The sequence below is a fragment of the Hemicordylus capensis genome, chromosome 2, assembly GCF_027244095.1.
Source record: "Hemicordylus capensis ecotype Gifberg chromosome 2, rHemCap1.1.pri, whole genome shotgun sequence".
NCBI classification, from domain to species: domain Eukaryota; kingdom Metazoa; phylum Chordata; class Lepidosauria; order Squamata; family Cordylidae; genus Hemicordylus; species Hemicordylus capensis.
Window position 1 is genome coordinate 114,503,044 of NC_069658.1, and position 27,274 is coordinate 114,530,317.

General features: G+C 42.4%; 1 protein-coding gene across 34 annotated transcripts in view; it reads right to left on the reverse strand.

The window, feature by feature from the left end:
- The window catches only part of PTPRD (protein tyrosine phosphatase receptor type D), a 1,992,390-nt gene that overhangs the window by 1,452,961 nt on the left and 512,155 nt on the right, over positions 1-27,274 (reverse strand). For all 34 annotated transcript variants that reach the window (XM_053297923.1, XM_053297924.1, XM_053297928.1 and 31 more), the window contains exon 4: positions 24,834-24,906. The gene's annotated coding sequence lies outside the window, so the exon portion shown is untranslated. The remainder of the gene's footprint in view (positions 1-24,833; positions 24,907-27,274) is intronic.

Here is a 27,274-nt window from a genome sequence, read left to right on the forward strand (position 1 = left end):
AATGGGAAGGTAATGCAGCCTACAAACGAACATGGAAAATAATTTATTTATTAAAAAAACAGCCCCAGATGCTGTAGCCTTGCCTCATAAGGAAGGTGCTCTAGTTAGGCCCCTAATAATCTTGCTTGCCCTCTTTTGTGCCCTTTCCAGTTTGATAATGTGCTTTTTGAAACACGATGACCACAACTGTACACAATATCGGTGGCAGCACCACAGATTTGTATATAGGCATTATAATATTAGCAGTTTTATTTTCAATTGCCTTCCTAATGATGCCTTGCATGGAATTTGCCTTTTCCACAGCTGCAGAATTTGTGACATTGCACAACATAATTACTGATCACGTGGCACATCTGTTAAGGCTTCAACCGTAGAGTTTCAGTTTTCCAGAGTTAAACCTATATTATTTTGGCTCAAGGTCCATAAAGCTGGAAACTGAAATGCCAACACACTGATCTATCTATCTATCTATCTATCTATCTATCTATCTATCTATCTATCTATCTATCTGTGCAGTGAGGCCAGCTGTCTTTATCCCCGAGGACAGAGTGATGAGGGGGCCTGAGGAGGCAGGGACGGGTGGCAGCCGGGAGAAGCGGAGGAAAGACTGCCAACACGCAGGGACTTGGATCCAGCGGAGGAGAGGCAGAGCCCTGAAAGGTATGAAGGGGAGACACGCGAGGATAACATCATCAGCACACCTCCCAAAGGGGGTCTGAGCAGGAGGAGAGAGGAGGGGGAGAGACATTGGCAGCAGCTGTAAAGGGTAGACAATTACATGGAATAAAGAGGGGTGTTGGCCCCATAATTGGGGGTGGTCCATGCATATAAGGAGCCGGCTGGGGATGAGAGGCTGGCTGGTGGCGAATGTCAGGGCCCCCCAGAGAGGGTCAGGCACAAGGAGCCAGGAGCCTGGGATGGAGGTGGCACAGGGCGATGCTCAACCCCCTCCCCATCCCTGCTCTGAAGCTGGCCCAGGTAAGCCCAGCCAGGCTTGATAAAAGGGACAGGGACATGTAGCTGGACACTATGATAATTTTAAAAAATAAACCTTCGATGAAAAGGCATCTACCTCACTAATGTTAGTACATGAGCCAGCTGGGGTTGTTGCTGGATGTTCATTGTGATTTTGTACAAGGTCTGCACCCCTAGGGATGGAGAACAAGGTGAGAGCATTGCAATACTTTCAGTTTTCACTGTTTTATTCTTTTATTGTCCTGATCTTCAGGGCTGCAGCAACCAAATTTGCAAAGGTATTTCAAAAGCTTTTAAAAGTGTCAAAAACACAAAAACTACTATACAATTTTATCAATGTTGTCAGAAGAATGGAAATGAAAATGGGCAAGAATGTCCTCCAAATATTACTCCATGGAGAAAAACAATTTGTTGATTGTTACCCTAAACCTGTCCCTAACCATTATCCATGCCCTTTATCCTGTGCAAAAATGATTGCAATTTCACTCTAATCATTTGAGGCTGGGGATGAAAAAAAAAGAAGAGGTGACAACACAGAGAAAACTGTAAGTGCAGCAATGCTATTGCCTATGTAACATCTCTAGGATTACATAGTTGCCAGAATCACTATGAGCATTCATCCCCTGAGGTGGTACCAGTGGCCAAAATTTGACCTCATTTCTAATATTTATTGTGGAGCCAGATTCTAAGCAAGTTTATTTGGAACTGTATTCAATAAGTAAGTGAATATAATCATGCAGCTTTATCCCTATTCTGGTATTGCTCCTGAATGCATGGGAAGGAAACAGAAGTATATTGGCTAACTATGCACTTGCTGCCCATGTCCCTGGGCTTCTGTTCATACAGAAAATTTCTGCAGACTGTAGCACTGAGTGGAGAACAATATGGACACCCCTGGGGGTGCAGCCAGGAGATATGTCAGTGTATAGTAGCAGTCAGCATGGTCCTATTTCCCAGCTGAAATAACTGGACAGATATTATTTGCATAAAAGTATAGGTTTCTGATGTATTAGGAAGGGGTCTGTGGAAGCAATTAAACAATGGATGTTTTATGCTGGATTTTGCTCATAATTATGTGTCAGAACACTCCTGCTTTATTGTGTAAAGTGCTCCAATTTGTATTCTTTTTCTGCTACTAAATTCCCCCAAATAAAATGTGTTTTATAAATCCACAAGGGGGATGGGGACTTATACTGGTACAATTTCTGTATTTGAAAATCTTAACAGTATCTCCCTCACTCCCAAGAAACATATTTACTTTGCTTTAACAATGTACTCTTTGCTGCTGATGGGCATTCAGCAATGGTTTTTTTTTGTCAGGCTAAAGTTTAGATCATATTGAAAAGCCATTGAAAAGTAGGTCAACTTTGCAGCTTTTCTGAACTTCTATCAGAGGATCTAGCAACTACTGCAAAATGTTGTTTTTGAATACATGATCTTTAATATTTAACTACCTCATACATAAATTGGCTCCAAAAGTTAGATGATCACATTCTTTCTGATGGATTCTGTTGATCTAGTTAGGTGACCTCAAGCAACCTATATTTATCTCACTTGTATGGTGGATCATAAGCCACCTAATGGTGCAGCGGGGAAGCAATCTGCCTAGAGAGCAGGAGGCTGTTGGTTTGAGTCTCCGCTGGTGTGTTTCCCAGAATAAGGATCAGCAGCAGTGATATAGGAAGATGCTGAAAGGCACCATCTCATACTGTGCAGGAGAAGGCAATGGTAAACCACTCCTGTATTCTATCAAGAAAACCACATGGCTCTGTGGTCACCAGGAGTGGACTCGATGGCACAACCCCTATGGTGGATCGTACAAGTAGCTAACCTCCCCATCAGGTTTCATGAAATTCTTAGAGTGCAATATTGCATTTATGTACAATGCTACAAAGAAGAAAATTGAAAAAACAACTGGGTTTTTTTCAAATTTACCACCCATTATTTTATATAGAAAATACAATTAATGCATGTTAAAGTCAAATCTTTGAATGTCTTAAATGTCATACATAACACATACTTCTATCAATTTTTTGGCTTTCTGAAAAAAATACAACTTGTGTTTCTGAAAAGGGTACTGATTTGCAAAAGTAAAACAGCACAAATATATGTATCTCATGTATATATAAATGTATTCATCATATTTCATAAGACATAAGAGCTGCAACTATGTTTGGCTTTGCAGTTCCTCATGTTCTTTGACTAGAACGTACCATCATTCATCTTTTTTCTCTCCAATATGTCACAGCAATAAGAGTGATCACTAGTTTTCAATTATCTTTCAATGAAAATTAAAAAGATAATGTAAGGCCCATAATCCAAATAAGCTAGGTTGTGAGTGTTGACAGTTCCTCTGCTTTTTTGAGGGGTAAAAATCACACTGGCCACTTCCAAATCTCTCTAATCAGGTGCTCATGCAGAGAGGTCACTTCACAGCTGAGGCTGTGTGGTAGAGGAGAAGAGATCTCACTGTTCTTCACTGCATTGTCTCAGTTCAGGGCATGAACAGAGGCTCAGGCTACAGTCCTAAGTAGAACTGTTAAGGAATAAACCCTTTGGGGCCAGAAGAACTCACTTCTGAGCAAATATGCATAAGAACTTAGAACTGAATCCTGCAAGAGCTTATGTCTGCAGGAAAAATAAGCCTAATGGTTCTTACTCTCTTGCATCAGAACTGAGGTCCTACACCACTTTATCACTGGTGTTGCTGTATTGCTAAATGTATTGTGAACCAAGCCTGATTTGTATACTAGATATGCTCCGGAGCTAGCATATGAAATTAGGCTGGCTTCACCAGTGTCACAAAGTGACCAGTTCTTTATATGGTGACCATGTATAGACTGGACATAAAGTTAGAAAGAAGACCCAAAACACTCCAAAACAATTCAATGGGCTTTATTATAGGAAGTTTCTCATCGAGGTAAAATTCAAACAGGTCATCCAAATTAAACATGTTTCTGATTCAAGGTGTAGTGTAATGTTCTTGGCTATCATATGTGTGTGCAATCAATAATTACAGCTGTCTAACAAATCCTAATAAAGCATTTAGAGAGAAACCGAGAGAGAAGCAGGAAGGGAGTGCTTGGGAAAAGGGGTGTCCGTGATTAGTAGGGAGGAGGGAAGCGGGGAGCATGCTGTGTGGTGTGTTGAATAGGCATCTCACCAGGTTCATGAAGAAGGCTTCAAATGATTTGTTCATTGCTGGAGCTTGAGAGTGATGCAGGCTTCAGGTGCAAGTTGCTGGCGCTGGATTTCACAGGCAGAGGTAGCCCTTGATTCTTCGCCCCACAGCAAGAATCACTGAGCAGCCTCCTGTCTGCAGATTTCAGGCCTATGCTAACTGTGCAGCTAGACAGCAAGCACTGGGGATGCCCACATGATCAAAGATCTGCTGGTTAGGCAAATATTGCTAATTTGCCATGTCCAGAGACTCCCTTGTTATAGTAGTTTCATCCTTTGATCTCCATAGAGTCTAATCAAAATAGCATCATCCTTCCTGGATCACAAAAGGTGACAATTTGCTGTTACCCTCTGGATACTGTCTTTTAATTATTGATATTAGTTCAGTATATTAGCTCAGTCCAGGGTGAGCTCCATATCCTGTTAGCTGCTGTTTTGGGGAGGAGATTGTTCTAATGAGATTTTCCCAAAGCAAATCTGCATCTCTGAGCTTGCAAATGGGAACCTTTGTTTTGTCCCCAGATTTCTGGCTCCTGGTCCCCGAGAGTGTTAAAAAGGTGTTAGCAAAGAAGAATAAAAGCTATAGTTGTTTTCTTTGTGTGCATCTACCTAGGGTGGAATTTCTAAAGACAGCAATCAGGTATAACAATACTTCTAATTCTACATAGCACATGTCTCTCAGAGAAAGACAGGATTATCCCCATTGGGCAAACCAGAGAAATCACCAGTGATTAACACAGACTTTTTGCAGGAGGAAATGAGAGCCCAGATCCTAGCTTCCCCCACAGACATTATCTGAAAGCAAACTTAGGCAATTTTTAGGAGTTTAATCATTTTACTCCATTTGAATTCCTGTTGCAAGGAGTTCAGTGGTACTGGCAAAGATCAGAACTCAATCTGGCCCGCTGGGCTGTGAGTTCTGATTCAATACGAATGAGCTGGGCACCAACATATCCAAATTGCTAGTGTGTGTAAATATTCCTGCCATGCATCTATAAAGGCATTCCACAGTGATAGTATGTGGATATGTGTGAGACACCTAAAACCAAGCCTGGCCATTGTGTATCTTGATTACCCATTTCACAAACATTGTGAATACAATACCAGATTGCCTCTTCCTTCACAGAGCAATTACCATCTGTCCAGAAGTGATTCATGAGGCCTGGATGTCATGCGCAGTTCAGTTCATCTTGAGTTCAGGCATTAATTGATTCCTTAATAAAATTGAATCAGATACAGGCCTGGATTCCATATCACTCTGGGTTGGTGACTCTGGGTTTAATGTTGGGGTCAAGGTGTCCCCGACTCCCCAACAAAAGTTACATGACTCTGTCATAATGTTACACGATTCTGTCAAATTATATAACAGTACCTGGCCACTTTATTAATAATATTCTCGTCAGGATTGGCTAACAAAAACTTCAAATAAAAATCATCGGTATGCTCTACAAAATCAATCAACAAAAAAGAAAAACCATCAACTGATTTGCAAAGTCCTTATTTTGCTGGAATTTTTTCTTCTTTATTTTGGTTAAGGACTACAGAATCATGTATTCAGCTTCAGCCCCTTGTGGCACAGGTGCCCCTAGCCTGAAAGTTCCCAAACAAGTTGAAAAGTTCCCAAACACGCCCCCCACCCTCCATTTAACTGCTACCTCAGTGTCCTCTCTCTCTTCCCCCCTTCCTTGTTGTGCCTGGCTACCTCTTTACTTGCTAGTTCATCCTACTCCCCCCCTTCTCCTTCCATTCACCTTTTTCTACCTTGCTTTCCTCCCCACTCATTTAACTACCCCTTTCTTGTTTGTTTTCTTCATTCACATTCAATTTGTTCTCTAACATGCTTACTTTTTAAAAAATACCAATTTCTTTCACCTTTCCTCCCTGATCCTTTTATGTTCACTCACTTGTTCCCATGAATAAGATGTTGTTGATAGGCACCAACTTTGCCTATCTCCTTTCCTCTCTATTCCAAGTTGAGTTCCAGTTTATCTCTTTCCCCACCAATGATTAACTTTTTATCTTTCTTCTACTTTCCTTCAACATCCTTGTGGGTCTTTTCTCCAACTCCTCTTCAATTTTGCCATACTAGTAGTCTCTTCCACATTCCTCATGAAGCACTTCAGTGGTGTGCAACACAATGAAAAAATGAAAAAGGTTTAAACGTTTTCAAATCCTAAAAAATGTTTGGGATTTCTAAGAGCCTTTAATTGTTCAAGAAGTCCTGTACACAGAGCAACATCAAAGGGTAGCCAGCAGTTCCTTTGATCCCTTTTACCACTGCCTGGGACAAGGGAGATGATGCCAAGGTCAAACCCCAACTTTCCATTCTTCCCCATTTTCTCTGCCTTTGAGAAGTGGAGGGTCAGGACTACATTAAGTGATGCTCTTTCTACAGGTTAAAGTGGGATGGAAAACACTCCCATGGATATGTTTTGGGGAGAATTTGGGAGAAAGGTGCATATTGTACTCTGTGTGTGTGTGTGTGTGTGTGTGTGTGTGTGTGTGTGTTGATGCTCCATCTAATCAGCTTTGGTGGGTTGGAAGGAGAGAAGAGAAGCAATCTACTGGTGCCAAAATTAGTCTCTCCTGAGTGAAGGGATGCTGGAAACACAATCACACCAGCCTCAGCCAACTAGAGGTGGAGCAAGCAAACTGTTCTGATTGTTCTTGCAAGGGGTTCATATGCTTGTTTTCAATGCTCCACCTCTCTTCCGCTCTGCTCACTCACACTCCCTTTGGCTTTTCCTGACCAAAGGCTGGAAGAAGAAGAAATGCCGCCTCACCCCTGCAGCGAGTTTCAAAAACAAAGACATAGCTGCACAGCTGCCCAAACTGAGTGAATGGAGGGCTAGAGGGAACAGTGGAGGGGGGGGGACTGCTGCTTTGGGGGAGAAGAGGAACTTATGAGGGGAATGGACACCCCAGGACATGTCTTGGCTATGGGCCAGACTGATTCAATAAAACATATTCATCAGTAATTAGTCACAGGATTGAAGACTATTGGAACTGTGCTGAACACAGGTGTATTTCTCACCTTTTCTTAGAACAGAAAGGCTGTTTCTATAATAAATTATCTTTGGTCCATGCAGTGGATTTCTGTCTGGGAGTCTAGCCATATTAATAGAGATATACTTGCAATGAGCAGTAAATTTTTCTAATAGAAACTGTACAATCAAGGATGATTAAGAAACTATAAAATTAAGGAGGATTGTACAATTAAGGCGGAGGGAAACTATTCAGTTTTCTCACCATTATAGTGAATTAAAAATCTTAGAGCTTTTTGTCTCATATGGCTTCAGCAGAATAAAAAAAAAGAGAAGTTCTGATAATCATTGGTTATTGGCATTAATTCTGCAATACTATGTGCCATGGGATCTCTGTTCTCCACACACTGTACTTTCTTGATTAAATATGACTGGCTCAAATTTTTAGGGAGAAACAGAGCAACATGCCTGCAGAAACACTGGCTTGCAGCTAAGAATATGTTGAACAGTCAAATATGCATGAAGTGAGTGGTTTTCATTGCATTCTCCTCCCTCCAAAAGTACTTTTAAAACTTGAGAAATATGTGCCTGAGGGTTGCATAGGCTCAAAAAATATGTCCCTGAGGGTAACACACAGTTTTTTCAGGGAGAGGAGAAAAGCAAAAATTGCATTTGCATTCTCTTCACCACACACTTTTCCGCCCAGGCAAGGCTACAGGGCAGTAATTTATTTGTTCCTTGAATCTGTGTGTAACATGTCATTCAGTATTATTATTCTCATATTACATATTATTCAGTATTATTCCCATATTGCAAATAATTACATATTATTATCCCCATATTACAAATGGGTGAGACGGAGGAGTAGAAGCTTGACTAAAGCCAGATGGTGAGTTTATGGTTGAGGACAGCTTTTAATTGGAAATCTTTTGGTTCATACAATACAGGTTCTTTGCCAGAATACGGTACAAGTTTTTGATCTTAGCAAATTCCAAGAAGGGTTTTATTTGTTCTTTCCAAGAAATATTTATTTTTCTCTGTATGCTTTGTACACATACAAATACTAATGTTATAACATTATATAGATATAGGTATACGTAGATATAGATATAGATAAAGATATAGATATAGATATGAGAGAGAGAGAGAGAATTATAGTAACCCCTCTCCCTGGGGTCACACACACACACACACACACACACAAACACACACACACACACACAAACACACACACTCAGGGAAAGGGGTTACTATAATTTAAAAGATGGTTGTCAAGAAATCAATCTGACACTATGGTGAACGAGAAACTATAGATTGTATTCTTTATTTTGGAAGAGAAGACTGACTGATCAGTTGCAGTGTTTCAAGCTGTTAGCTTTGATTTCACATCCTGAAGGCAGGAACTCACATCACCACAGAGGCATATAATTGCAAAGGATTGCTTGGTTGAGTTGAATAGAGTTAACTTGTTTCCAATTTTCTTGTCCTTGGGAATAAAAGCAGTCTCCTGTTGCATATAATGAAAACCACAGTGAACTTTGCCCTTTGTAGTTTACCAACAGGAATTTTCAAGTTTTTACTTCAGAAAAACAGATTTTTTCATAGCACACTGTATAAATGATTGAGCATTATGTAGAGAATTAGAAGACTATTGGCATGGCACACATCCTTCAAAGAGGCCTATGTCTTTCACCTGGTTCAATAGTAGATATGCCTGAACCCAGTAAAATAGGATAAATCTACATATTCACAGACTGATCTGATTATTGTGAGATGTCAGACTGATCTGATTATTGTGTTTGGATAGGCATCTCTGTTGGGCTTCAGATTGCCACTTCAGGCCTATGATTATCCAACTATGTTTGGGAACAATTGAGACTGCAGTAAAAGTGAGATCAGAAAACAGAATCCGAGAATGTATTTTCAGACCATTATTATTAACATTTTGTGTACCAAAAAGATTCCTTTAATTTTTTTAAAGCAGTGCCAAAAGCTGCAGTGCACTGCAAGAAATTAATTGCTTTTAAATGCTCCATTATCGTTCCATGTGTCTATTCTGTACCATGCCCCTACTTCTGCACCTACATGTCTTCCTTAATTTTTTTAAAATTGAAATTGGCACATGCAGAGTTTGCTAGTTTTTAGCCTGCACTTGTTTTTCCCCCTCAGTTACCATTGTACACCCCAATATCTGCAATTGTGAAATAATACCAAGTTCCTTTGGTGGTTTATGCATAAAAGCACAAGAAACCTCTTCCAAAAAAGAAAAAAGGGAAAAAAGATGAAAATGGAAAACTCCAGCAAATTGTGCATATGAAAATTCTCATATTAGTTTTAGAAATCTGTTTCTACTATGATATAATCGATGTGCATATGTACTGGTGTGTACTGGTAACCTATTAAGAACCCTCAATGATTTGCTTTTAGTGGCTGACATACTTTGCAAAATTCCATCTGCATTTTAATTTAGCACAACATAATTGCACAAGAGTTCTCTTGCACACATGTTCAGGAACAGCATCCGTCATCATCACACATGTAGAATCGCTCCTTTCACTGGATACAGTGTCAATCCTGCTGCCTGGCCCTTCTCATGAATAAGCCTAGGGATGGCACATGTTAATCCAAGAGGAAGGGGCTGGGCCTCCCTTCCCCAACAACACTGTACAAAAAATAGACCTGAGTCGTTCAAGAATTCCTGGCTGGAGTTGCCTTTTAAACCTGAACCTGGGTATCACCACCCTGTCATATGTTACAGTCCCAGTGCATAGGAAACTACCATATACTGAGTCAGACCATTGGTCTATCTAGCTCAGTATTGTCTTCACAGACTGGCAGCGGCTTCTCCAAGGTTGCAGGCAGGAATCTCTCTCAGCCCTATCTTGGAGAAGCCAGAGAGGGAACTTGGAACCTTCTGCTCTTCCCAGAGCGGCTTCATCCCCTGAGGGGAATATCTTGCAGTGCTCACACATCAAGTCTCCCATTCAGATGCAACCAGGGCAGACCCTGCTTAGCTATGGGGACAAGTCATGCTTGCTACCACAAGACCAGCTCTCCTCTCCTCGAGGAGAGGAGATCTAATGGAGTTGCCCTGTTTATGTTGTCACTGCAACTGCATGTGCTTGTGAGCATATATCTTTATCGCTTCATTTTTGGAGACCAAAGCACATAGTGCCAACCTTGCCATCCCGTCTCCTTTCTCTTCTGATTGCCAGGAGGAGGGAACAAGCAATTGAGTGGGAAGAGACCATGCCCCAATGTGACTTTCCCATTTGACAGGCTTACAAATTTTGGATGGGATGTGGTGGTATCCCTGTTGCCATGCAACTGCTTTATGATATCGGAGACAGGAGTGTGGGGCAGGTGCTCAGAGAGACGGTCAGTGAGAAGCACTGCAGTCATGGGCATGATGCCAGGCAGGTCTGGGCCACCCTCTCTATGATTACAGTTCCAGAAACAGCACAAAAGCATGGTTGTGGTGGCATCCATGTTCGGATGTAACATTGATGCTGTTTCACATGTTTGGATGTACACAAATTCCAACCTCTGTCCCATTTAATTGTGGTTTCACATTATGTGCAAATGCAGCCTGTAGTTAAAATTTGAGGAAGAACTTTCCCAAACTGTAGTTAAGCGTTTGGTGTCAGAAGGTCGCTTTACAAAGGGTCGCTTTACACTCTGAAGGAATCAGCAACCACAATCCCTCCATACAAGTATTGTTGCCATGGCCACTACTCTCTTCTAACACACAGTCTACCTTTGCCTCTTGGTTGACAGCTGTCACCTTTCAGGGATAATTTTTGTTCCAAAGGCTTCCAGTTTCTTATCCCTAATCTAAGCCTTTGACAGCAACAGGGGAAAACAATAGGGTATTTGACCTTGGTTCAGGAAACAAACTCCCATTTATAACATGGGAAAATGAGTTCAGAATTAAGATGTTTCAACTTAAGATGCAGTTTTCAGGAAGCAATTGTGTCACAAGTCTGATGATTGCCTGTACTGGTAAATGTTGTATGCTAGTCCTTCCCCAAACTTTTAACTACAGGCTTTCATCTTGTGCTTGACTCTTGACCGAGGATTCTGTTTTCATTCTCTTTAAAAACAACAACAAAAACTATCACACAAGCTTCACGTCCACCCTGGATTACAACCTAGCATCTGACAAAGTAGACTGTAACCAATGCAAATGTATGCTGTATTAAAATAAACTTCTAGAAAGAAAGTAGGATAGAAACTGTAGCAAGGAAAAACATGAAAATGACCTATAGTCTTGTAAATATTAGCATCCAGGTTCTATGGAAGACTGTATTAACATCTTATACTGGAGTCCTGTCTTATATTTTTGTTACAAGACAGCAAACTCTGACACCTTTACATTTACAACTTGAAAATGCAACCCTGACGTTACTCTATTTAGGATATTATACTACAAGTTTTTATACACTAAACACCACACATCCCAAGTCTAACTATGTTCGACACTGTTAGCAGAAAGTGAATCCCATGATTTTTATAGACTTAATGGCCTTGCAAATTATTATTGAGAACAATCATTTGGCACTGACCCTTCCCAAGCTACCTATTATTTTGACCCATTTAGACAGCAATACCCAGATAGACCTGTCCTCCAAGGCAGACTGATGCGCTAAGTTGGGAGTGGAGGGTTGGTCTACTCACCAATCCTAATTGCTAGAACAGCTCTCACTTGAAAAAAGTGCCATTTTGAAGCCCATTTTTCCAGCAACCAGGTCCTCAAAATGGCACACAAATCGATCCGGATTATCTGGGGCTGATTCATTGAGGCAGTTGGCCATGCTGACTGCTTTCGACCAAACAGTTTGAGGAGTCTGCTATTTGAATCAAGCATGAATTGAATTGCAGATTTTGATTTGTGCACGCCCCCAGTAACAACGCTGTGCACCCTAAGACAACGTCAAAGCAGCAGAGAAGCAGCCTTAAGTCATGAAGACTTCTTCAAGACAACAGCATTTGTTCAGTATGAGAGAGTGGCACACATTTGGCGCAAAATCTCAATGCACATTACCATGTCCGTGTGTTATAATCAATGTCTTACAATTGCAAGAAAGGCTATAATTTATGGAAGTTCGCTAAAAACCAAATAAGGCCAAGGTTGTTTATATATGAACCAGTCTGGCACAGACTGAAGCACTGAAAGTCAGCAAGTTATCTCTCCCTTATGCTTGGCATGCCACTACTGCTCCCAAAAGGGACACATTGGCTGTTTGGAGGGGCTGGTGGGAAGGGGGAAGATTTTTCTACACGTAGAAGAAGTGAGCCTTGCAGACTTTGGAAACTTGCCCTTCTTTGGGGAGAAGGACTTTCTCGAAACCCCAATGTTTGTTTCTGAATCCAAGCTGGGAGAATTTAATCAACATCTCTAAGAAGACATTTCAGAAGTTTTATCAGCACTGCCACCCTCTTTTATAAGAAAGTTTCATATAAAAGGAACAGGGGTGGATAATCCATGATCGCCTCAGGTAGCAAGGCAGCAAGTGAGCCACAGGACAGTGAGCACAGGCTTCCCACTTCTCCCCACACAGATATCATCACCCCACCTGCTGCTGCTGCTGCTTCATCAACCTCCCCTCCATTTCTGCCCCTGTTCTTTTCTGGGAACCTTCACTGCTCTCCTACCTGATTCACTGCCTCAGCCTCTGGACTGCAGCCCAGTGCCCAGATAGATAGATAGATAGATAGATAGATAGATAGATAGATAGATGTTCTGTCCTCTGGCCAGCATTGCTGCTTTCTATAGCAGGCAGCATGCATCCAGCTTCGCCAGCCAGCCTGTCTCTTGCCACCACCACTGTGCTGCTGCTGCTGCAGGTCACTTTCTCTCTCCCCACTCAAGCACCATCCTCTACTCAATATTGGTGTTGGAGGGAAGGGACAATGAGAAAGAGAGTGATCTGTAGCAGCAGCGGCATGGCAGCAGCGATGACCACCAGCCAGTGAAGCTATTTGACCTTCAGCAAACAGCATTGCCCACCAGAGCACAGAGTGTGCTACTAAAGGTGAGGCACTGGTGAGGGAAGAAGAGTGGTGTCAGTACTGGGCTTGCGGTTGGGGCAATCTTAGCACTGGGCTTGCCTTGGTATGAAGGTGCCAAGGGGCTGAGGTGGTGAATTGTATCGGGTGGTGGCAGGCAATGGAAAGTAGTCTAAAAGGGAGTTTCAATTTGTTTATTATTTTCTTCCAGGGCATTATTAATGTTTAAATGTATACAGATGGAACTATGGAGGGAGTCCAGCATACGATTCCTATGTTCTTGAATATGACTTGCCCATCCCTAAGTATACCTCTCCCTATCAGTTTATTATAATCTGGTGACTTGGCTGATGACTGCTCCACTTGCTCAGGGGAGTACCATTAATTAGGCAAAGGAAGACAAATGTCTCCTGGCCCACAACCTCTGAGGGCTCCCAAGGCCAGCTCTTGAGCTTTCTCTTTTCCCCATTTCTTACTCTTTTCTTTTTTCTGTTGCTGCGGCAGCAGTGAAGTGATCCAATACCCACTTCTGCTTCTTTTTTTGCCTCCTGCCTGTCTCTCCAACCCACTTCAATTTAAATATACATATTCCTCCCATATCTCTCTGCTCAAAACCATTCCAGGTGATCTAAAGGGTGGGGCTGAAATGGGGTTTTTTTTTATTAAGGCAAAAGGTAGATTCTTCCATATTGGGGTGGAACTACTTTTTAAAAATAGTTTTAAAATATTTAAATATTTTAATATTTAATACCAGCAAATTCCTCAATCTCTGAATTAAATATTCAGAGTCATTTCAATCTGCCCTACATCCCCCCCGCACATTATATTAAAGCTCTATGGCAAGAAATCCCTAAATATCTGGCGGGGTGGGTAACAACAAAAAGAAAATCACATCCTACCTCCATTACCAAGCCTGAGGAGTCAAAAGCTGGGCAGAGCTGTGGTGGGCAAGGGCAGCCAGTGCTGGCCACCCTGCCTCCTTCCTTCCTGCCTGCCTGCCTGCCAGCACTCGAGTTCAGGCTTCAGGTAGACCTGCACGGACACCTCTCGGAAAGCTCCACCCACTCACCGAACAGCTGAGGGGTGGAGACTGAAGGGGCTGCAGCAGCTTGCAGGCTGCTTCACTCCCCTGACCAGAGCAGGAGGGCTAGCAAGAGAGGGGGCCAGCAGGCAAAGCAAAGGGGACTGGCTAAGGGGCCTGGGGGGGGGGCCTCCAGGCCCTGTGGACCTAGGACATTTGTCTCCCTTTGCCCAATAGAACCTATGCCTCTAGGAGAGGAAGAGAAATATAAAGGAAAAGAAACCACCTGAGGGCTGCATAATTGCCTTGTTCTGCTGTGCTGACTGACCCTCACGAAGGCAAGGCAGGGGAAGGACGGTAAAAGAAACTTGTGTTTTTAAAAGTAACCATTGGGTTGAGGGAACAAGTGGGATGTGAACAAATGAAAGAAATGGAGAGATTATGAGAAAGGGGTGGGGGCTTCCTTGGTACTGCTGTCTCACAAGAAGGGGAGGAATGATGGAAGGTATTTTTAAAAGTAAGCATGATGTATTTTAAAAAGTAAGCATGATGGAGAGATCAGTTGGTGTTCAATGTTGGGATCTTGCAGGCTGAGTCATCCATTTGATAAGGGGCTAAAGAGCTGCTGAATAAATGCTTTTTTAAAAAAAGACTTGCATCAAAATAAGACTTTGCAAATCAGTTGATGATGGGGATTTTTTTAAAAAACTGTCTTTCTCTCCTGTCCCTGAAATGTTTACTACTTAAATCCCAAGAAACTGGGATGACTCCATGTAATCCATTTTGTTGGCTGATTTGAAATCAACTTAGGAGATAGATAGATAGACAGACAGATAGATATTGTCTAAACTGATAACTGCTTGCTGATGGGTGACTTCTCTTTCTGTTGGCATAGCTGAGGGTAGTGTTTGTATGATTTTTTCTTCCTACTTTCATTCTTACAACAATCCTGTGAGGTGGGTTAGAATGAGAGAGTATCTAGTTTAAGGTTATCCCCTGAGCTTCCTGGCTGAGTATGGAAGGATTTGAACCCAATTCTCATCCAACACTCTAACCAGGCTTTTAACTAAGTGGGGTACTGAGCGCAGGAGAGAAAGGAGACTAAACTCCTTATTTTAGCTATAAAACAAGTACTGGAGTGGCTACACATTATTAAGGTTGGCTGGCATTAAACACACACACACACACACACACACACACACACACACGTACACTTACTCCATAGTAAACCCATGTTCACTGGGATGAACTCAAGATATTTTTTTGTTCAGGACTGAATCTGTTCCCTATCCGTTGGTTGATAAAGGAAAAAACTGTGAAATCCATTTTTTCTTTCATATTTGTGGATGTGTACAGTATGTGTGTGTACACTTGTATCTATAATGGCACACAAAATTTGCACACATTGCCTTGATATGGCTGCCCAAAACAAAATTCATTCTGCACATGAATGAAAGAAAATAGGTGGAACACTGGTGCTGAGGGCTGGCTGACATCCAAAGCAGAAGAGCAGCAGCACAGGGTGTGAGAATCAGAGCAGAGGGACAAAGAGCACACAAAGGCCCTGTGGCATGTTAAAGCAGAAGCAGGCGTTGGGTATATTGGCATCAGAAAGTTGATGATGCCCACTAATTTAACAAGAACAAGATTAAAAAACAACCCATCTCTACCATGGCTGGCCTTGTGCTAATTGCTTAGCTTTCAGCCTTGGTGTTCATTACTAGCATGATTCCCTTTGACTAGGTGTTTGTGCAGTTCTGCTTTCCAGTGTTCTGTGTTTTATGTTAGGATCCCTAATCTGTGTTAACTGTGGTGTATGTTTGACTGTTAGGGATCATGGTGCTCTAGTTCTGTAAAAGAGCACATGTTTTGCATGCAGAAAGGGGGTCTCAGGTTCAATCCATGGCATTGTCAGATAAGGTTGGGATAGGCCCCCTGAAATCCAAAGTAAGGTAATACCTTTATTGGGACCAACTAAAATATCACAAGCAAACATTGAAGATATCTTTTTTTCAGTATGAATGTAAAAGAGAGACAAGGACAAGCCCCAAATCCTGGTGTTAGGCTTGAGATGTCATAGAGGAGGGCTTAAGTTGAGTGGGGGGTGGGGTGTCTGCCTTGAAAGAACTCTGGGGTGTTTTTGTTTTTTTTCGTGCTGGACATAGATTCAACTAACTGCTAGATTTTATATTAAAGTGGGGCAGGTCAGCCACTTTTTTCTTTGTCCCAGTGTGCCCCCCCCCATGTACTGAGATCTGTTCTGCACCTAGTAGAAGGTGAAGGAGAGGAAGGCAGTGAGGGGTCCATTTTCCAATCTCATTTCTGGGCCCACTCCAACCTTGGTACGCCCCTGAGCTGTGCCTGCACCACTACCTGCCACTTCCAGACAAGATTTCCAGCCTTTTTCCTTGCCTTAAAACCAATTTCAAATTCCTCATTAAAACAACTCATAGGAAGCTAATTAGTTCCTTGTCATAGTCCCATGTTTATTACATCAACACAAAGGATTTTGCAATGGTTCCTACAGAATTTTATAGATTTCGTGTTTATAAAAGCTAATGGCAAATTTCATCACTCACTTCATCCATTACTATGAACACAGGGAGAGCAGTTATTGAGTTCTGTTTCTTTGTCACATTCTAGCATGTTCAAGAAATGGAACTTAGGGTGTTGTGGACTTTATATACAGGGCTCAGAATCTATCCATAAATGATGCCTGATGAGTGAAAAAATCCTGCTGAGTAATGTATGAGCATAGCTTGAAGAACTGTGTTTGTCTGATGAGTAAAAAAAAAAAAATTCTGCCTGGTGAGCCAAGGGTAGGGCTGTGCAAGTCTGAGTAGAGCTCCTCATGGCCTCAGTATGTATTTGTGAAGCACCCAGAATGTTTGAAATATATTTATTTATATATCTATATCCACCAAAGTATTCTGCTTAATTGTTCCTATATAAATAAATATATTTCAAAAAGTTCTGGGTGCTTCACAAAGACACACTGATGCTGTTCCCATGAGGAGCTCTACCCAAGCTTGCACAGCCCTACCCGGGTAGGGCTACTCATGTGCAGTGCTGGGTAGCCCAGGGTTTTCCCCGGGATATTACCTTGGTAGAAGGATGTGAATACGCTTTTCTACCAAGGATCCCGTTTATGTGTTCACTCAGGCTGCTTGCAGCCCAAGAAGACACAGCTGGGTACCTAGTGGCCCGGCTTGCTGGGAAATTCCTCAATACACCACACTCCTTGTGCGGTGCATTGAGGGATGTCTGGAGGCCAGGCTGCATTCCCCCAGCTTCCAGAACACCACGCTGCTATGAGCAGTGCAGCTCATGCGGATGTGCAAACCACATGGCCTATGGAAGAGCTAAGACTGTTATGAACGGTCTATAACATCAGAACCAGAGGTACCAACCCAGAAGTATGGTGAAATATAGGCCTGTGTCTGATTTCAGTTTATTAAGAAATGATACCTGAACTCAAGGTGAACTAGGATGTTGCTCTCCCTGCTCGGTGGAGTGGAGGAATCCAGCATTGTTTTGTAAAATGGGTGAACACAAAGGCTTTGGCCTGAGCTACTCATATGCTAAAATGCATCTGACTCACTATGTCTATGGAAGAGTCTGCCAGAGGCTGATTTTCCCTCTTCCTGTTGCAAGAAGCCAGTGTCAATTGCTCTCTATAGAAATTCAACATAGCCAAATGCATACACAGTAAATGCCTGTAGATTTTAATCCTCATCTCACCAATGCTACAAATCTCACACACACCTTTTCATGTATACATTAAATATTCTCTTGTTTTCAACTAAACACTGGGTAGAGGTACACAAGCTGTCTCACACAGAATATCCTGAATCCCCTTACTAACTGCTGACTTTTTAACACCTTTTGGGAAGATGCCATTGTGGCTCTCAAGTGCAGATTTGCCTTGGGCAATGCTCCCCACCCCCTTCGTTCCTGAGCGCACAGAGTTTACAGAAGATGAGATTCAGAGATATATCTCTGGACTGGCCAATATCCTGAATAATTAAGATTTTGTTCAGAAGGTAGCAGCTAGTTGTCACCTTTTTGGACACCCAGGAAAAGAGGAGATTTTGAATAGATTCTATTCAAGGATCAAAGAGAAAAACACTATAAAGAATGAGGCTTTAGACAGAGAGTTCAGCAATCTTTTGCCTACAGCAAAAGGCTGCTCACAGGATCCCAGGGTTTGCTGCTAAGCCGCGGGGCAAAGCAGGAATTCTGTTCATGAACAGAAACTACAGCAATGCCTGAGTTTTGCTGCCCAAGCTGCCTGATCTGAGCAACTGCACAGCTCCTGTCTCAGCGAGCGCCTCACTCCTTCAACTGAAGTGATCCTCCGCTTTCAAGTCTCTGATCCTGGTAAATATGCTGCCTGGAATTCCCTCATCCCTTCTCCTTTCCCTGCTCCCTTCTCCTTCCTTTCCCTCTACTAATCTCCCCCAAACCATGCCAGCCCTCAGCCATCCCCCCCCTTCTTTTCTGCCTGTATCTGAAATGTATTAGAATCTAGGAAGATTTAAATGCACACACATATGTTAGTTAGGCACACGGGTGAATATTGGTATGGGTTAGGATGCTCTGTTTAAATACTGTTAGCAATATTGATAGAGTGCTCTGCTTTCTGCTTTGCTAGATTATGTTGTTAGTCTTCTCTACTCAATAAAGTCCATTGAATCTTGAGTGGTTTGATCTCCTTTTCTTCCTTGCGTCCAGATCAGACGTGGTCACCAATATAAAAGAACTTGGCCCAGACCTATTTTATATACTAGCTAATGAGCATATTTAGTATATAGATCAGGCCTGGTCTGTAACAAGACCATCTGTGGGGATGGATGGTAAGATCAATCCTTCCTTCCTCCCCGTGTCATGAGAATGACCTTATTATGTTGCCAAGAGTTCTAACTCTTCTAAGTTCTTCTAGCAAGATGCTTATCATAAAGATATGAATAGTACATCATACCAGCTGTTCTGTTCATGTCTTTATGATAAGCATCTGGCTACTACTGAACATGCACAATAGGGATGTGCATGGAACCAGCTGGCCAGGTTCAGTGCGAGTCCAGACTGGATTCAAACCTCACTGGACCAGTTCATTCTGGCACTCCCTTGAACCCACCCACCCCAGTTTGGTTTGGTTCGGTCTGGGGGGTTCGTAAATTTTTTTAAAGTGAAATTTTTTAAAACAACTTTTATCCCCTTCGGGGGAGTTCCTTGGGGTAGCGGGGGGCGTGGAGGTTCCCCCTCCCCCAGCCAACCTCCATAATCACCCCCTCTAGTCCATTTGGCCAGTTCTTTGGCCCATTTGGGCCTCCATAGTTTGGCGCAGTGGCCAAAATGGCAGCTGCCATGCATGCACAAATGGCCTCTGTGAGGCCTGGCATGGCCCAGGGCCTTGCAGAGACCATTTGCGCATGCATGGTGGCCAGCATTTTGGGCAACGTGCCAAACTACAGAGGCCCAAATGGGCTGAAGAACTGGCCGAACGGTCTGGAGGGGGTGATTATGGAGGGTAGTGGGTGGAGGGGAAACCTCCATGGAAACCCCCCGCCCGCTTCCACCCCAAGGAACTCCCATGAAGGGGAGAAAGTTTTTTTTAAAATTCTCTTTAAAAAAAATTGTGTACCCCCCAAACCATGGTGGGGGGTGTTGGTCTGATGCAAAACCAAACAAGGTGGTGGTGGTTCGGTTCAACCCCCAAACTATCAAACCAAACTGATTCGACATCAAACAGGTTCAGGGTTGAACCTGTTTGCACATCCCTAATGCACAACTCATTCTTAAAAGCTCCACTGGACAGCAGCAGGTTTGGGGAGTTTTTTGGTTTCATTCTCTAGTCTTTTTTTCTTTCCAACTTCCTTCAGGAAAAAGTATGTGTGTGTGTATATGTATATATGTGTATGTATGTGTGTATACACACACACACACACACACACACACACACACATACAATATCTATATGTTACAAAGAGAACTCCCTCTTTGCTATTTCAAAACATGTATTCACAGGGGCCAGTGCATAATGGACCTAATTTTAAAAAATACATAGAGATTACAGATCTATTACAGTCAATTTGTCCAGAATATAGTTATTGTCACCATTTTGAATCAATTCAGGGACATGTGAAATATCCAAAATGTGGTGTGTTTTTGTTGCGTGTTCTGAAGACAATCCAGTGCTAAGCATACTTTTCTTTCCAAGATTTTTCTCATAATTTCATAACTGCCGAGCATCAGTTTATGGAATGTAATTGACTAAGCTATGTACTGTAGCTAATTACATATAATATATTTACTTAATTTAAACTCTTCAAAAACATAGGCTAAAAGACAGCCCTAAATTTATATACTCCATAGATATAATATATATAAATTAGCTTTACTTATTCATGATGAAAAGCATTAAACTGATTTATTATTCAAATAAAGCGAACATCTAGTGCTTCTGAGGAGTAAACTATCTTTCACTCTTTGGCGGCCAGTAAACAAGTGCAAATCAAAACAACGGAGTTTTTGCTTGGAAGTGCCTTTGCCATGAACTGTTTTTACCATAACATAATTAAAATAACTCATTATCACAGAAGTAGGGCACTGATAACACTACTTGCCTGCAATTAGGTTTATTTGTGCATTTAAATTCTCTTCCTGCCTCTGTTAAAACTCCAATACTTTGTTCCACTGCCCAGTATTAATTAATTTTAATATTAATTAATATTAGAGGCTGACACCCAGAGCAGCCAAACACAACAGTGCGGCGTCTAGCACAGTAAGGCTGCCAGGAGCTCAGCCAGACTGTTTCTGAGCATCAGAGGGGCCATGATTTTTAACTGCTCTCCCCTATCCCCATAAGTAGCAATAGCAATAGCAATAGCAATAGCACTTACATTTATATACCGCTCTATAGCCGGAGCTCTCTAAGCGGTTTACAATGATTTGTAAGTACTCTTTGACTGCAAAAATATGCCTGCGAGGGCCGCTGTGCAACTTTCAGGAACATGACCTCTACATGCTAGGGCAGAAAAGTAAAGCACAAGTTAAGTGTGGTGTGGGTACCTATAGTCCTGGCAGGAGGTTCAGGCACCCTCTTCCTCCCATGACCAGGAGAGCTGGTCATGGGATGAGAGCTGGTTTTGTGGTAGCAAGCATGAATTGTCCCCTTTGCTAAGCAGGGTCCACCCAGGTTTGCATTTGAATAGAAGACTACATGTGTGACCACTGTGAGATCCCTTAGGGGATGGGCCGCTCTGGGAAGAGCATCTGCATGCTTGCATGCAGAATGTTCCAAGTTATCTCCCTGGCATCTCCAAGACAGGGCTGGAAGAGACTCTTGCTTGCAACCTCTGGTATTCAGGATGCCTCTGAATACCAGTTACAGGGGAGTAACAGCAGGAGAGAGGGCATGCCCTTAATTCCTGCCTGTAGGCTTCCAGCGGCATCTGGTGGGTCACTGTGTGAAACAGGAAGCTGGATTAGATGGGCCTTGGGCCTGATCCAGCACAGCTGTTCTTATGCTCTTATGTTCTTATGTTCTAACCTTGGAGAAGCTGCTGGCAGTCTGGGTAGACAGTACTGATCCAGATGGACCAATGGTCTTACTCATTGTAAGACAGCTTCCTATGTTCCTCCTTCGACTAGTGGTCTGCATTTTACTCAGCCTCATTCCTGGAGGACCTGAGTTACCAGGTTCCACCTCCTAATCAGTGGCACCACTTCCTCTTTAGTAGTTCTTTGCAGCCTTGACACTCCTCAAAAACTTGCCCTTTCTCTCCTTTTGTGTCCCTTTCTTCCTGTCTGGCTCTCCAATACCTGGTTGGTTGCAGCTGCTTGCTCTTCCCCTTGTTCCCCTGGTTATTTGGTGGCCCATTGGGCTTCCCTCCCCCATCCATGCCTACACTCAGGTCGAGCGATAGGTCAACAATGGCATGGGCAGTTCGCACTGCTCTGCTCGACTCACTGCCACTCCCTCCACACTTCCATGCTGTTGTTGTTGTTGTTGTTGTTATTACATTTATATCCCGCTCTTCCTCCAAGGAGCCCAGAGCGGTGTACTACATTTCACAACAACCCTGTGAAGTAGGTTAGGCTGAGAGAGAAGTGACTGGCCCAGAGTCACCCAGCTAGTTTCATGGCTGAATGGGGATTTGAACTCGGGTCTCCCCGGTCCTAGTCCAGCACTCTAACCACTACACCATGCTGGCTTGTGTGTTGGGCTTGTCTTGGTGTGGTGGAAAGAGCTCTGGCTGGTGGCAAGGTTTCTCCTCTCTCTTGTGGGAGTACCACCACATATCTCTTCATCGGGACCCTCTGGGTCATGTAGGTGGAGTCCCAACATATGGAAAGAATGAGGGATCTCTATCCCTTCTGCTGGGAAGACACATTTTATATAGTGTCACATTTTCATGTCAAGTTTTTTTCATGTCAAGGTTAGCTGATATGCATGCATGTTGCTGGAGTTGTGTGCATGCAGTGATGTGTGTGTAGTATTAAACGTATGAAATATACATACGTTGGTATATATCAGGGGGCCTTATGGAATGAGAAAACGTAAGATGCTTGGATGGAACAAATGGTAGGAAAAAATAAGACTTCCAGTGCTTAGAATCAATTAGCAACAGAATTATAGATTCTGAAGTGAAATAGTTGGGCAGAGAACAAAAGGAAAGTATACACTGGAGGAACAACTGAAGTATCACAAGTGGAATTATGATACTTCAGTAGAGTACGGCAACTCTACTTGCTTTTTCCAGCACAAAGCAGATAATTGGCTTTGTGATCTTAGATTGTTTCCACAAAGCAGGTGCTTGTCAAGCTATCATTTCAGAAAATATCCTTAGAATAGTTCATTAATTTTCATGTTGCAGTTATGGAAGCTCTTAACAAAACATTGACTGCAGAAAGACTGTCATGATCACTGTTTAAAGCAATATGTCCATCAACAAATTAATCATTAGATTGTCTGTCATAGATCCAAGCTATCAAAAATCCAGAGACTAATCTACTGAATCTCACATGGACACAATCTGGAAGTGACACACATGCACAGGAGAGCTTTAGCTGTAGACTTATTCGGTTGACTAAATCTATGGCTAATAAATGCATTACACCCATTTACTACTCCCAGACTGAATTCCATACACAGAACAAAGAATTCACAAACTGTTTACATATGGCCTCTCTCTGCATGCTCCATAGTCTGCAATAATGAAGAATCTGCATACAGAGCACCTACAGCTTGCATGTGAGTAAGCTCTGTATAGAATTTTGGATGAAATCATGAAGGCTGAGAAGTTTACCATAGTGCAGTACAACCTCTCCCAGCATCTTTTATCCTCAGAATATGGTTGACAGAACAGAGTTATCGGCATCTAACCTGAAAAGCATGCCTGCAATGCTTTTTAAAAAGTGACTTTAAAAAAACCTTTTTTTGCCTTCTCTGTCTGTGTCCAACTTAAGCTGTTTTGTTATATTTTTTGTTTGATCTGAGTGATCTGAGATGGCACTGACATGCTGATATTGTCACAAAAGGTAGGAAGCACTAAAATGCATAATTGGGCACTACATTTTTGTATGTACATTTTTGTACAATTTAAAATGTTTTTATTAATAGTAAAATGAAAAATTAAACATAGGGAGTTGTTTTACTACACTCTGTGTCTAATATCTGCTGATAGAGAGAAAAAGAGTGGGGTGGATCTCAAGCAGGAGATCTCAAGCAGGAGCACATTACAGTAAGGCCTTCACTACAATGGAAGGTCCAAGAATGGTGAACTTTCACCTTAATCCACGATGTCCGAAATGTCTAATTATGTACTGCACAATCAAGCTGGGTTGTATGAATGGCATATGCCACAAATTGGTTCAAGAGTCAAAAGGCAGGCAAAAAGGCAGGTGTGTAGCTTGGACTTCCATAGGTTGAAAACAAAAGAAAAGGAGTGTTTAGGTGGGGAATGTGTAAGTTCCCAAAAGGTGGAGAATAAGTATGTTGATAACTTGCTATCAAGAGTTAGGAAAGATGATGAGGGCTGTGCTTTGCATTGAACCAATGATCCTGTCCAAGGTAATGCAAGCCGAATTAGAGCATTTTTATCTGGAAACAATTCCAGAGAAAAATTAGTAGCCGATTTGGTAGCATACTGTAGGGTGCCAGTATGGTATAAAATAGGATTGACTGGAGAGGAGGGGCTTGCCTTTAGTGAAGTATGCTGCTTTTCCTTTTGTGGTGCTACCCTAGAATGTGCTAGGAAAGGGATATATGTCGTGGTGTTACATCCTTTTCCTGGTGCATTACTGATGGCTGTGCCCTATAGTTAAAGCCTGCACAACTCTCAGGGACATATTTTCTGATGTCAAAGACCCCTTCCGAGGGGAAGGCCCTCCCCAAACACACACACTTCTTCAGCCACCAAACAATTGCAATTTTCCATACAAACCCAACTATTTTGAATATTAGCTGGTCCTGAAACTGACCCATTGACCTTGTTTCCCAAGATTTTATGGGTTAATCTAGGATATAAAAAGCACCTTCACATAACTTTGACTATGTTCCTCACACCACAGTTGATGCATCTTTCAACATAAGACAAGACAAGACAAGACAAGACAAGACAAGACAAGACAAGATAAGATAAGATAAGACAAGGACTTACCAATTCTCAGTTTTCAGCACCCAAAGTTATCAATGACTGGAGGATTAGAAGTTCAAGACTCCTCAAAATTTCCCTGTAAGAGTCCAAAAATTTAATTAACATGCATAGCATCCTTAAAAAGGGTAACAAGACAAATGAGTAGAACCTATATATCAAGATCGCTGCAAAAAAGCATTATAAAGACAAAATTTATACAGTAGTAATTATGCAAAATCCTGCAGTTCATAGAATATAAAGGTCACATATATTATGTTACATGACTCATAAGACATTTTCCAATTAGATTATTCATGCTACAATCATATAGTTAATGACTATGCCCATTTATGATCTCTGATAAACTGTTCTACTAAGAATAGTTCAGCATACATTTTCTAGTGCCAAAATATTAAGTTTCTCAGCCATACCTATGCTTCCGTTTTAGCAAATACACAGGAGTTATTAGCAATGCCCCCAGTGCGTATGCAGACATGATGTTAATCCACCTGGAAAATTACCTTAATGGTTTGTAAAAGCATCAGTGTGTTCTTCCTACTAGTAGATCAAGCAGCCCACAGGCTAGTCTATACAGTAGCTAGTCATATGAAACATTCCATATGGTTGTACATTCTAGCAAGGCAACTTAATTTCAATATATACCCCAAACCAAGACATGTATGCATTTGTGTAAGATATGAACAGGTTTGAGTACAAACTGATAGCAGTCTTTTGCATAGTACAAACCTATTGGCAAAAAGAGGACTCTAATAGTGCAGTTATGTCCATTTCGTTACAGCCTTGGAAGTCTCAGAAATTAAAAGTGAAGCCAGGATAAGCAACTTATTTAGAACTAGAGTCCACATTAAAACTGAATCACTAGCTGGAGGTCGACAACTCATTTAGAGCCTGCATCACATTAATGCAACTTGAAAATATTTCCATGAAATAGGCATTTTGACCACTTGGTGCACACATCCTATAATTTACTGTAATTCTTGATATTCAGGCTTATACTTTTGTTTTAAGAATATTTTTAAATTTTCTCTACCTGCTGGTTTTCAGTAGTTTTCAATAATTTATCTATTTGTGTGTGTGTGTGTGTATGTGTGTGTGTGTGTGTGTGTGTGTGTGTGTGTGTGTGTGTATATATATATATATATATATATATATATATATATATATTTACATAGTTTTGCCATGTCATTTGTGAAAAAAGGGTGGAACTGTGGAAAAGGAAGGGAAGCGACTGCATATGACAATATAATGTGATATTCTATCACAAAATAATATGCTGATATTCTAGGAGCACTTTTTCATTTCTACACCTGTCCCAAAGCAGAGAGTTGATCTAAGGGAGGAGAGCTGGTCTTGTGGCAGCAAGCATGAATTGTCCCCTTGGCTAACCAGGGTACACCCTGCTAGGCTGCTCGTGTGAAGTGCTGGATTCCAGCACTCCCGCCAAGCCTAACTGTTCCTAAGCCTGGCTCTTAGTTGAGGTTAAGGGAGCAAGCACACCCTAACCCAGCTGCCCAGCTCCTCTGTCTCCTCTGTTCCAAGGAGCCAAGGAGACACAGAGACAGGCACCTAAAGCACCAAGGCTTTTTCATCACATGGTGCTTTGTGGGATATGTAGAAGCTGGGAAAATCAATATCGGCCTCTGTTGCTCTGTGCTGCTCCCAGCAGCGCAGGTTGTATGGGCAATCCAGAATGATCATCTGGGGGAAGGCAGGTCGAACCCTGCCTTCCCCTCTGCCCACCTGTGCGTGGGGTTGTGTGAGTAGCCCCTATGTCACAGGAGTAGTTGTTGGGATCAATTTTGTTTGAATGTAGTAAGAACCTGTATGACTTATGGCTGGACAGTGGAGAACTTTCTACAGTGCCCTGGTTCCTGTGGCCCTTGTAACAAAATACATTATATTTGTTTCTCCTATAAGGACCTATTCACTGATCACCTTACTTTTAGGACCATAGGAATATATGGGTTTAGGCGTGTGTCCGAACCGGTCCGGCAGCCATTCTATAGAATGGCCGAACTGCCGGACCGGTTCTGCCCTGGTTGGTCCGGTCTGGGTGGGGGGGTATTGCTTTAAGGGCGGGGAGGGTTTGTTTACCCCTCCCGCGCCTCTTTGCCCCCGCCAGTGGCCGTAATTTACTGTAAAATTGGGGCGCTGGAAACCAGCCGCCCCAGCCGCCGCCGCTTCCGCCGCCCCCCCCGCGAGCAAATTAGAGGGGAAAAAGGCTACTGCCTACAAGGAAGGGCTACTGCCGCCCTGCCGCCGCCACCCGCCACCCCCCCACGAGTGCTCACCAAGTTAGAAGACTTTAGAGAGGAGCTCGCGAACAGAGCTCCTCTCTTATCGAAGCCTCCGGCCCAACTGGGGCCTTGGGCGCGTGCGCACGCGCGCTAGAGCTCTTCTTCCACTAGAGCTTTTGCCGGAGGCCCGGTCTACCCACCGGGAGG